At 36.4% G+C, this 12,748-nt stretch overlaps 1 protein-coding gene across 1 annotated transcript in view; it reads right to left on the bottom strand.

The window, feature by feature from the left end:
• PRDM1 (PR/SET domain 1) overlaps positions 1 to 11,957 on the bottom strand; it is a 116,843-nt gene extending 104,886 nt beyond the window's left edge. Inside the window, exon 1 of the mRNA XM_073336907.1 lies at positions 11,941 to 11,957. The gene's annotated coding sequence lies outside the window, so the exon portion shown is untranslated. The remainder of the gene's footprint in view (positions 1 to 11,940) is intronic.
• Positions 11,958 to 12,748: the final 791 nt, after the last annotated feature.

Genomic DNA, 12,748 nt, shown 5'->3' with positions numbered 1-12,748 from the left:
CAAAGTGTGTGCTTTATTACAGACACATAATAAAACATTAACACACCACCCTTTAAAAATGTAGGTAAAAACAGTAAAGGGAGAGAGGTTCTAAAAGAGAATGTCAAAAGGAGGAGGAAAAGGTATATTAGTGCCAGAAGTGATTAAACTAGAATTCAATTTTGGAGTAACAAGGTTCTGAGTAATGGAAAAAGATGGAATGAGCTAGGGCCCAGCTCAGCAAAGGTTGGCCTCCTGTCCTCAGATACGCTAAACAGGGTGGTGTCTTAACAAAAATCCCATCAGACCGAGGCTCAAGAAGGTGTTCTTGAATATAATGTAGCCAGGGCCTACAATATTAAGGGCTTCAAACAAACAAACAAACAAATTCAGTAGTTCCAGCTTAAAGTCAACCCACCACTTCATAGTGAGACAATGTTGGCATAATAAGATTACAGTAGCTCAAGCCAGTGAACATACATGCTGTTGCGTTCTGAACAATTGAGAAGCCCTGCTGAAAGCTCCACTAAATGGGAATTACAATAATCCAGCCTTGTGATCACACCAGCACATGTTGCTATTGCAAGGTTGTCATGAGCTAGGGGCACACACTGTGCACACTGCACAGCTAAAACAAACACTTGCTAATCGTGTCCAGCACGTCTTTCCATGGGAAGGATGTGAACAAAAGTAAGACTAAAATGCTTAATCTGATTCACAATTTCTGAAAGAGTCCCCTCAGTAAAAGCATTCTAACATTGCCCCCTGTCCACCACCTAGACTCCAGATTTTCTGGGCTTGAATGCATCCAGCAGGGAACATTGCCCAGGAATTCATCCGAGCAGAGACTGAACTTGCAGGTCCACGGGGAAAGTTAGACAAAGTTGTGTATCATCAGCACATGGATTAGAAAAGTTGTCAAAAGATCTCAGATATATTGAACATGGAAAGTAGGACAGATCCTTGATGAGAACAGCAATTCAAATACCTGAGTGATGATACACAGCTGTGTAACACCACTATTTGCCTCCTTCCTTTCAGGTATTTCTTGAACCATTTGAGGACAATTCCAGACAGACACACAAGCTGTTTCCCTTAGGCCATGTCTACTCTAGGATTTATTTTCTAAGCTTTCTATGATGTTGCCACTAGTTCAGTTAAACCTGGTAGGAATTCTTTCCTAAAATTTCCTAGTGTTGACAAGGCCTTAGTGCTGTAGCAACAAACCCTGGTCAATCATATCAAAAGCTGCCAAGAAGACCATCATGATCAAAATGGCCAAATGACCCTGATGTAATGCCAAGAGGAAATCACTCATGACTGTGACAAGAGCAACCTCAGTTCTCATGCAAGATATCCATGTCTTATAGAAATCCATTCAGACACACCATCATAGCAAGCAAACATTTGACAGTGAAGTGTAAAACATTAGCTCTGTCTAAATAATAATAATAAATAAAAAATAAATATGTAAAGCCTCTGATTTAAAAAAGTAAGTTTGAGTAAGACAGAGAGAAGTATTGGTCAAACATTTTAAAGATTTAAATAGCACAAATCCAATATAGCTTAGATATAAAAACAAAAGAAACTAAACAGGGTTATAACCATATTGTCCCAACTCTTATTTAATTTGATTTTTTCAATACTGTACAATGACTCAAAGAATGGAAGGAGAAGTTTTAACGAGTGTCACAATGTCTCCCACATGATCATCTTTCTCCATTATCCAAGAAAAGAAAAAGAAAAAAAAAAAAGAAAAAGTGAAAAAGAAAAGAAGCGTTGCAATGACCAGGTTTGTAAGTTGTGATTAATTAAACAACTGTGAAGAACTAAGAAATCCTCTTCCTTTTTGGCATAGGTTCTTTTTAGTTGTAAGTAAACTAGAATACAAGAAGCTAGTTTCTTTCCTCCGTAGCTATTTTGTTTTAACTTGCATATATTTGTGAAAGGTTACTCACCAGCCATTCTAACCTCATTAGTCCCGTGGTAACGTTCATTGCCTCTGAACAAAATGGTTTTAAGTCCTTCTGACAATAGGTCAATGCACTCCGTTGAAAGATTAGGCATCAGTTTCAATATTTGACTAGAGGTTTTTGTTGCTAGTTTTTTTCTTTTGATTACTTACCAGCCCTCAATCTGCCACATCCTGAATTGTATACACATGCATAATAAGCAAATCCCTGAAAGACAGTCATCCCAAACCAAGCAGAGTTGCGACTGGTTTTCTAGTGAAAACTTGCTAACAATGAGCAAGTTGAAAGGTCACTGTGGGTAAGCTGCGTGGCCCCTTTCCCTTTTCTCACTACAGCAACACCTTGAGGACCTTTGATCTAAATGTCAGTGGTGAAAATACACAAACAGATTCTTTCCTATTATACTCACAGGTGTACATTCCTAAAACTGTTACATTCCTTGACCTTCATCTGCACTGAAAATCAGTACTTCAAAAAAAGTAACCCCTTCTCTCCTCAGATCATACCAGTATCAGAAAACAAAGTATCAGTGTAAATATCATATTCTAAACACATACAGCCTGCCTGATATTACACTGCATAAAGCATCATCTACAAGGATAGGACCAGTCTGTTTTGCTACTTTTACTCACATTGAGTAGTAGCTTATTTTGCAGATACTCTGTGAGTAGTCCCAGACTAAGAAGTGAAAAGCATGAGAAAAGAATCTGCTCCTGGGCCAGCCTAGTGGATTTTATGTGTTGAGGTGACCTGGGCTCAAGGCTAACTTGACATACTCATGTCTGTTCAGTAAGAGTTGGCAATGGCATGGTTAGCCTCCAGAAATGTGGCACAAGAGCTTTAGCATATGTGAAAATATTCTTTTAGGCACCACAATTCCTAGTTTTCAACAACAGTTTAGACAGTGGGGTAAAAAAGTTGCTTTGCCTCCCTAGCCTTTTTTAAGGAATACATTCATATATTGTGTGAGTGTTAAGGATATTCATATCCATCTATTGAGGTGCTTTTACATTACATAGTGTTTTACAGGGCTCTGAAAAGATTAAACACTCTATAAATGTCAAGAGTATAACACACAGAAGAAAATTATTATTTCTACTGTGTCAAAAAGTGTTCTATACGTGCTTCTGACATGCCTCAGTTTCTTATACTCATGCACAGCATATTTGAAAGGAATATTTGAAAGAGTAATTAAAAAGCAACTATCTCAAGTTGGCCCAGCTGTACAATATGCTGTCCCCATCTCCTTCGGCTGGAAAGGATTTTGGAAAAGGATACTCAGACTCCCTTCTCTAAAAAATGGCATGGGAAGTAAATACTACTTCCCCAGACCTTCACACACACAAAAAAGAACGGTCTAGAAACAGCATGCAACATATTTTCCAAGACTCATGTAGAAACTACTGCTCTTTTGGGAGGTGGATGTTTAAAAAAAAAACCCATAGACAGTGTGCCTACCTTTTAAAGGTCAATCGCCTGTTTGAGTGCTTTATAGTGGAGGCAGTACTTTCCCCTCTTTTTTAAAAACCTCAAATAATAAATGTCAGTACAGGAGAGGAGAGAAAAGAGAAAGACCACTAAGAGGAGTCAATAGCCAACTTTCCTCTCCAACAATTTTATTCCATGTTTATCAGCAGTTTGGTATTGTACTCCTACCATTACTCTTTTTGTCTTTTGTTTTTTTAAACAAAAGTTGAATTACAAGTATAAAAGCCACCATCTAAAAACCTGCAGGCATTTTAAGAGCTGCAGAGGTTAGAAGGGTAGCTCCTGACTCTAAACGGCACGTATTGTTCCTTTTCCCCCCTTGAATAACAAAAAGGGAGAAGAAAGCTATTACCTGTTTTTACCTCAGTAAAATCCCAATTCATTTTTTTTTAAATTATAGAACAATGTGATTTTATAGAGCAATTGGGTCAAATATCTTGGTCTTTCCTTTTATTGCATTAATAAATTCCATAGAAGGCATATTAAAACAAGTAAGTAATAGCAGAGAAACACCCAAGTAGCATGTTTTAGGATTCTGTCAAAGACAGGACAGATTGATCTAAAGGTATTTAAGTTATTTTAAAAACTGCTCTTTTAGGGCCAGGAGCATAAGAAGCTGATGTGCTTTCACTTGGAAATTGTAAGGAAAGAGATACAAGGCAAGGCTCTGATCCTGCAAACACACCCAAATAACGTTATGGTTGTGCATAGCCCCACTGGGTTCAAATCACACAAGTTAGGCCCTCATCCTACAACTAGATCCATGCTGAAGAGCGTTCTACAGCTCCAAGACTGGTGGTCAGATGGAGAAGAAAGGCTGGAACTTGAGCCTATGATAGTTGTCCGGAGGCAGTGGCTGCCAAGACCTACCTCACCTGCATGGCCTCCTTCTGTCTGGAACACCTGAAGCTTCACTGAGAGAGCCTGTCTTTCAGGGGTCACCAGTTGCACCTGCCCATGATGGGCCTTCAGCAGAGGAAGGGCCTGGAGCACGAGCACCTAGAATTCTATTGCCAGGAGCACATCAGCCTGGCCAGACACAAGCTGTGCACCACCAACCTGGTGCAGGAGGCCAAGACAGAAAAGGAGTCACATCTGAAGAACATAATGCCAGAGCTGTATAATCGGGTGAAAAAGCTTCTCAGGCATTGGATGAAGTAAGGATGCAGCAAAGACGAGCCAGGGAGACAGCTGCCCAAAATATGGGTTTTCAGAGAAGTAAATTCTTGGGCTATGTCTACACTAGCAAGCTTACAGTGGTGCAGCTGTACCAATTCAGCTGGGCCATTGTAAACCTTCTAGTATAGCCATTCTATGCTGACAATCCCTTGAATGTAATTAATCCATCCCCAATGAGTGGCAGTAGCTATGTTGGTAGGAGAAGCTCTCCCACTGACATAGCGTTATCCACACCAGTGCTTATGTTGATGTAACTTATGCCGCTCGGGGGGTGGTTTATTCACACCCCTGAGCGACATAAGTTATAACAACACAACTGGTAGTATAGACATAGCCTTGGAAATTAAAGCTTTAACTGAAGAAGAAAATGAGGCAATGAGGAAGGTTGAAGAAGAATAACAGCGAGTTTGTGAGAAGTTTGATTACATCCATAATGTCCTAAGAAAGAAGAAGAATGGATCCATGTGACTGCACCCTTGCCTTATGCAGATCTGATTCCAGAATGAGGCACTAAGAGTGAAATTCTGACCCTGCTGAAATCAGTGAGAGTTTTGCTATTGACTACAGTGGGGCCAGGATTTCATTCTGAGTATTTACAAGATGGAGGCATGTGAGTAGGCCTTGCATAGGCTAAAATATGTAAGAACTACTTTATACATGAATGAGTGTGTGGGTGTTACAGAGTCATGCCCTTAGCTTGTAAATTGATATAGGCATACAAGATCAATCCCTAAATAAATAATTGCAGAAAAAAGCAATCTAGGATTATATGTATAATTTCTTCTGTCACTTTTAAAAAGCAGCTTCAAAAGTTCTTTCAAAAATTTTAAATAAACCTTTCAAAAGTATTCTGCTTGACTGTGGGCAAAATATACATAAAAGCCTAATCATTTCTAATTTTAATAAATACTATTTTTCTGCAAAAATTCTGTTTTAGTTTTGAAATTTCTTATTCTAGCTCCAAAAAAACCACTATTAATCACAGTGTCTATATCTCCCACATCTCTCTATACTCATGCTGTTTCATAATTTACAAAAAAATAGTTGCATTCATAATATCATTGTTATACAAATTATTCTCCATTGTATCAACTACTGTTTTCTTCCAGTTATATTCTTAAGGACTGAACACAGACGTGGTTTATCTTATCAGTATACATGTTAAATCCCAAGGCAACCTTTTATAGCCAAAAAGACACATTGTCAGCACAGAAACTTATGATGCAAGTTTATGCCCCTTAATTTATAATCTAATTAGCATGATCTCCTTTAGCTAGAGGATGCCAAATAACATACAGAAGTTCAAGAGAATCATGAACATAATGAAATAACAAGACTTTCACTTTGATGTAAAATTCTTTCTTACACCTTTGTGATTTCTGGAAATTTTGTTGGACTAAAATCTGAGGGCCAAATTTGGCCTACAATAAAATGTTCTCTACCCATGTATCATTTTATTGGAAGCATAAGTGCTGGAACTAGGGGAGCTGCAGCACCCCTGACTTGCAGTGGTTTCCATTATATCCAGGGTTTACAGTTTGGTTCAGTGGCTCTCAGCACCCCTGATTGGAAGTGAATGTTAACAGGATTGGACCCTTAGCCATGAAGTACCACATCTTGGGGCAGATCCTCAGCTGGTGTAAATTGTCAGTTCTATTGAAGCCAATGCCCTTAAGAGTAAGTGAGGTAAAAAGTAACAAAGTGTGTACTGACAAAAAAAAAAAAAAATAAGCAAGAAAGTTTGAAAGCCCCTCCCCCTCCCCCGCCCCCAGCAGATATTAAGGACATTGACTTGAAAAGACAGACATTTCTGAAACTGTCCCACTCAAGATCAATTTGACAGCATTACCCTTAAATTTAGAATTTAGTAAGAACATTTTATCTCACTGGCAAATCACATCACCAGGAGAAAATTGAATCTAGACATGCAGTGAAAAGTTTAAAAAATAATATTTTTTTTTTAAAGGCATCAGCTAGTGGCCTTTTACAGCACAGTTTCTACCCACAGAGTTTACTAACTAAAAATGAAAAGGGAAATCTGTACTTGTGCCTGTGTCATGTCACACTTGATAGAGGAAAAAAATATATATACTGCACATATTATTGGTTATTTATATTCCATGGGTAGCCAGTTGAAATTTTGTAGTTTCATACATTTCCTGCTTCAATAAAATTAGTGAAATAATAATTAAATTTTGCTAAAATTAATTAAAACTATTTACTATAATATATTTTATAATTCTGATGGAATAGGAATTTCCTGTTGGAAAGGGTAAGGTAAATTGCTAGTCAATTAAAAAAGGAAACTCACATCTACTTGGAGCATCTACTATCACAGTGTTTTTATGCACACTCTTTATCTATTTATACCGTACTTATATAGCCCTTCATCACCATTGTATCTGGGCCACCATATCTTAATCTTGTTACACTTTCCCCCTTGAAGTTATTGTTTATAAACCCCAGGAATAACTGGGAGCTGATTTTAAAAATAGATATTTATGCAGTGCCCTTTCTTTGCACTGCTGTTGGTAGAAAAAATGTTTAAAAAGGGGAAGATTTTTTTTTATTATCCCCAGCCCTCTTTTTCACAAACATAAAAAAAAAAAAATCCTCAAAACTCACTCTGCTCTCCAAAACCATGAATTCTGACAACTGTATAAAAACAATGACTACTTCCATATAGTAATACTTCATTTTGCTAAAAAGAATAACTTTGTTTACAGAACTGTTAAAAGAATGTAGGCAGCAATCCGCCAAATTATATTCTGCTTTAAAAGGGAAAGAAAACTTTAGTTTGACCCATTGCAAATGAGCTGTTTTAGTAACAGTGCCCTCACAAATGCTCATTAGCCAGTTGATAAAGAGAAACAATTATTTCTCCACTTTACTGACCAAGCAATGCTTACTATTCTTAATACATAAGATGTACAGATTCAAATGTGTAACTTACTACTAGTGATACTGCAGCCTGGTTAAGAAAAGTGTCAAGAATTTGGCAAACAGAGTAAAGTCATTTTGGGGGGGAAGTGGGTGTGGGGGCACCCTTTCTAAACTCCTTTACATCAAACAAGCTGATAATAAGAGGGTTGCCAACAACAGTGTTTAGGAACCTTTAATCACAAATGCAGCATCATCAGGAAGCTATTTATAACACACCTACATCTGGTAAGCTAGACAAGACTGGAATGTTTCTAAATATAATAACACTTCTATTCAGGTGTGATTTAAAATGTCTGATTTTAAGGAGGACAAGTACATTTAAGAGCTCTGAGACGGATTACAACATATATGATTAATAAAACATAAATCCTATTATAAGAGAAAAGCCACCAAAGGCTGAATGGAGGAGGGAAATAAGGAAAATGTTATTCTGTCTTCATTCTTCCATGCTTCTGGAATGTGGGTAGATCATAGTAAAACTTTAAGTGGCAAGAAGATTAAAGGAAAACTGTTAAAGCCAAGAAGGACACTAACATCATCTGGGGTAAACTGGCACAGTTCCACTGACTTCAATGTATCTATGATGACTTACACCAGCTGAGGATCTAGCCCACTGGCTTTACAGAAGGTACGGTCTATTAAAATTGTGATTAATTTAGAATCAAGGCTTCCATAGCAATTAAAGCACATCCTGCCCTAGCTAGAAGCCGCATTGTCGCAGTATTTTTCTTTTTGTTTTAAATAGCTTTGTAGGCACATTCCCTAATAAAAGATACAAACCTAAGCACATTATCAACGTTTATTATTTCATAGCATCTTCAGGAGTGCCAGGCACATGATAGAAAATACCTCAAAAACAGGTTTCTGCCCTGCAGATCTTACAGTATAAAACCCTACCAAGTGTATTGCTTATTATTAAAAATAGTCCCAATGACTTCAGTGGAGTGCCTCACAGTAGCAAGAACTACGTTCGTATAAAGAACAGGAGTACTTGTGGCACCTTAGAGACTAACAAATTTATTTGAGCATAAGCTTTCATGAGCTACAGCTCACTTCATCGGATGCCATATAGTTCATATAGTAAGCTGTAGCAAGTGATGGACTTGGCAAACAAGAGAGGAGACCAAAACAGAAAAACACAACTTACGGAGATATGGTAATATAATTACTCAGTTTAGGCATGCATACATATATTTTTGTGGATCAAAATACATTGTGTGTGTGTTTCTGTGGACTTAGGACACATTTTTCATACATGACATTGCAGAAGAGGATCTTTAAAGCCTTGTCTTTGGACATTTTTATTGTATTAGAATATGACTATGTCACAAATTCTAATATGACACATTTAGTGAAGATGTGCCCTAAGAGTGACTTGAATAAGGTGAAGGAATTAAGAATAGTGGCAAAAATTCTTAATAGCAGCTCCCACATGGTTTCATGCTTAGGCATACATCCCATGCACTGAAAAGTATAACTATAGAAAAAAACATTTTGTCTAATATTTAAGGCAAAAAATGGAAAAGGATGCCAACTATGAAACTAAATTAGCTGCCAGCACTCAGAGGTTTGCAAAAAATGAAGCCAAATTTCCATGATATTTACTGCAATATTTATTTAAACACCATAAGTCTAGAAACCATTGTCATAATTTTAATGCTTCTAGTGAAAAAATAGTAGCAACTTATAATATCCAAAGTTCCAGCTGGAAATGCAGTACCTAAATATTTTCCATTATCTTCCTAAATATCATTTGGGACAACTGAATCAGTAGCGTTAACGACAGAGACAAATAAATATATCAGCTACACAATGCCAGTTACTTTTTTCTGTGCTATTTTCTGGGCTTCAGGTGTTTCAGTGTAATACTTCAACAACAACTACTTAGTATTTTGTATTTAAATTTTTACGAAGTTAACATTTAGAATGGTACCATTTGTTGTGTCTATGTATGATTGATCAGCTTAATATAAAATGTAAAAAAAATGGTAGAGTCTTTCAGCAATACGTAGTTTGTAGAGAAATAATTGATTTATTTTATTAGTTGACAATTGCTGCTTTTAAGACATAAGATAGAACCTTAAGTTGCATTTATCTTCTAGCCACTGGTGTGAATTTTGCAAATTAATAAAACATGAAATCAAGTATACAGCATTACTGAAATGTAGTTCTGTTCATTAATGTTGAAAAAATATAGTTGTCTATTTATGACTCTTTCCGAGCATAATAGTAACTGTACTGTAGTGTATTTTGTAAAATTAAGGAAGACTTAGAAACATGAGATCTCACACTACAGCACTGTGCTATTATCAGTTTGCTGAGACCATGAGTGATAGATACTGATGCTTTTGGCAAGATTTAGCAGGTTCATGAATCAGCAAATGAGAGTGCAGCTCTTCTGTAATAAATCTTTTCATAAATGTTCATATCTTAAGGATATGCTCATTTCCTATTTCTGTATTTTACAGTTAATTTTATTAATACATCCCCTTCCACATATTTTTATGTTGGATTGTAATGTTACCTAATAATTCTACAAGGAAAAATTACATGTTAAGATGAGGAGGACTGAAAAATTACAGCCCATGTAAGTCTTAGAGTTTTTTTTAAATGCTTATTATTTGTTAGGATCATACAAAGAAAACTATATATTTCTTTGAAATTTTATTAATTGCTTTCTAGAAATAAATTCACTATTATTTCAGTTGGAAAATTTAACAGTTCTTACACAATACATTTCTAGCTGATTGATGAGGAAAATAAACCCTGTTTGTTTTTTTTAAATATAGATTGTGCAACTAATTATTCAAAGTGAAGCTGCTATAGTAGATTATATTCATTATCACTTCCAGCTACACCACTTTACAAAAGTTATAGAATTTGTTACACATTTTAGGGTATCTCACATGCTTAAATAATTTTTCCAAACAAAATTATTTGCTCTTTTAATTTTATTTTTTTTGTTAAGTATTAATTTGTGGGATTCAACAACTACCACCTCTTGCAAATGCAGAAATACAAATTGTTTAGAGGCATAAGCATTGTAAATATGATACAATTAAAAAGAAAATTAAAACAATTTGTCTTATTTGTAAGAAAATCTCCTCAAAATCCTCTCTGTATATTGTAAAGTTTTATAGCTGATGGAATTAAGATTTAGCATTTATCAATTAAAACAGAATTCACTTGGAATAGAGAGTTAAGACTTGAACTAATTTGTCAACCACGATTATCACTTGGAAGGACATTCAGTTTATTAAAGACAACTACTGTGTGATAAGGACAGGATAGATACTAATAACCATGCCGTTTAAATTGCTTGAGTTGGCATTATGCCCAAGTTCTTCAGCTCAGTATATCAACGCACTTGTTGCTGGCAAAGAAAGAGAGGAACTCCCTCAGATCTGAAAATACCATACAAACTTCTCTTTCAAAATAAACGATGAGAATGAACTGTCCTGCTCACTCCCTATGTTTCCGTTTGGCAGAGAGGAGAAAGACAAAACTATCACAGTCCAATAAAAGAAACTATCTTCCTAAATAGTAAAAAATGGGAAAGAATAAAGATGTTAGGGCTCTCATTTTGAAATTAATTTATACATAGTAGTCCTACGTTTCGCTTATGTTAATGCTGCAATTATAAACAAAGAGTTCCGTTGTCTAATTGACCATTTTCCCCACCCCCCCTCAACCCCTCTAAAAAAAAAACAAAAAAACTTCTTGCTTTCACTTGACTAACCTATGAAAAGTAGAAAACTCCTGGTGAATCCAATGATTTTCTTACAGTTTATTACTTTAAAAATAAGTTTATATTAAGCTGCTTCAAAAGAAATAAAACGAACACATTTGTTTTTATTTTAATTTAAATCAAGACAAGATTGATGCTATCACGCAATTTACAATAGCTATAGAAAGTGTTTTCTTGGCCCATTGTAAAGCTGAGATGAAGAAGGTATTTTACGCACAACCATTTCCTTTCACTTTACACCAAAAGTCAAATTAAGTTTATATTTGAGACACCTTGAGTATTATTTGTGTGAAGTTAGACGTCAATTTCATACGTGGAAAAACAACGAAAACATGTTTTCATCATCTTCTTGTGTCCCTGTTAAAGAAAACGTGTATTCTCTTTGGACAGGAAGAATTCCTTAGCTCTAACTAACATCCCGGTGTATAACTGAAACAAACGACATGTTTGCTAAATACTTTATATTACTCCATTTGTTCAAATAGTGCCTAGTAATGGGTTAGCATTACCCTATTCATCAGGAGTTCAGTTGAACAAATATAGGAGTTTTGCTGAGACAATGGGCCTCAGCTGCATGACAAATACACGATATAGCCTTGAATTTTAATCTTTGGTGAAAACGTGTCTTACCTTTTTGCAAATCGTCCTCCAGCGTCTTCAAGTGAATGATCTAGAAAAATAAAAACAAACTCCAAATGTAATAGGGCAGAATTTGAATCCAACCATCCACTTTGCTAGTTTTTGTCCAGACTAGTTCCTCGCCGTTTGAACTACAAACAGCAACTTTCCCGTGACATTTATTTTTACTAGTGAGCAATAAAATCACCCCGTTGTCCAATTAATGTGCACATCAGCGTTTCCATGTGCCTTTCACCATCTTGTACGGGGGGAAATGGAAAGGCAAAGACATAAAATAGCATCAGTGACAAGAGTTTCAACTCATTTATAAATCCAGATAAAAGTTAATAGTTAAACTCCTTCCTCTCTCCTCCACCCTCCCAAGTGCTGATATCCTTTAAGAAATGCACTGTTTTTGTTCTCTTTTACCAGAGGCTAGACAATCTGTCAACATCTCCACTTTATTTACGGGTTGAGCAACAGCAGTTCCTCAAACATCAACATTTTACGTTAATCCTAGAGATAATCCACTTCTCTAAAACTAAGAGATCTGCCAGCATCTGTATTATTTATTTTTAAAAACCAACAGTAAGAGTCTCGATCTATCTTCCCTGCGTTCAGAAACGAGGAGGAAAACTACCCCAGAATCTCTCCACTTTCAGTTCCCTTTCCCCGCCCCTCACCCCAGGCAGCCCCCACAAAAACATCCCCCAAATTCCCCCACCTGCTCAAGTCTAGGGGGGATTTCACAGGAGGAAACAAAATCTTCCAAGTGGTTCCTTTCGGGCGATTTCTTCAACCCGTCTGGAGGTCTAAACCT

Source organism: Lepidochelys kempii, chromosome 3, assembly GCF_965140265.1.
Source record: "Lepidochelys kempii isolate rLepKem1 chromosome 3, rLepKem1.hap2, whole genome shotgun sequence".
Lineage (NCBI taxonomy): Eukaryota > Metazoa > Chordata > Testudines > Cheloniidae > Lepidochelys > Lepidochelys kempii.
Note: the sequence above shows the minus strand (reverse complement) of the source record. Positions and strands in the feature narration are given on the sequence as shown.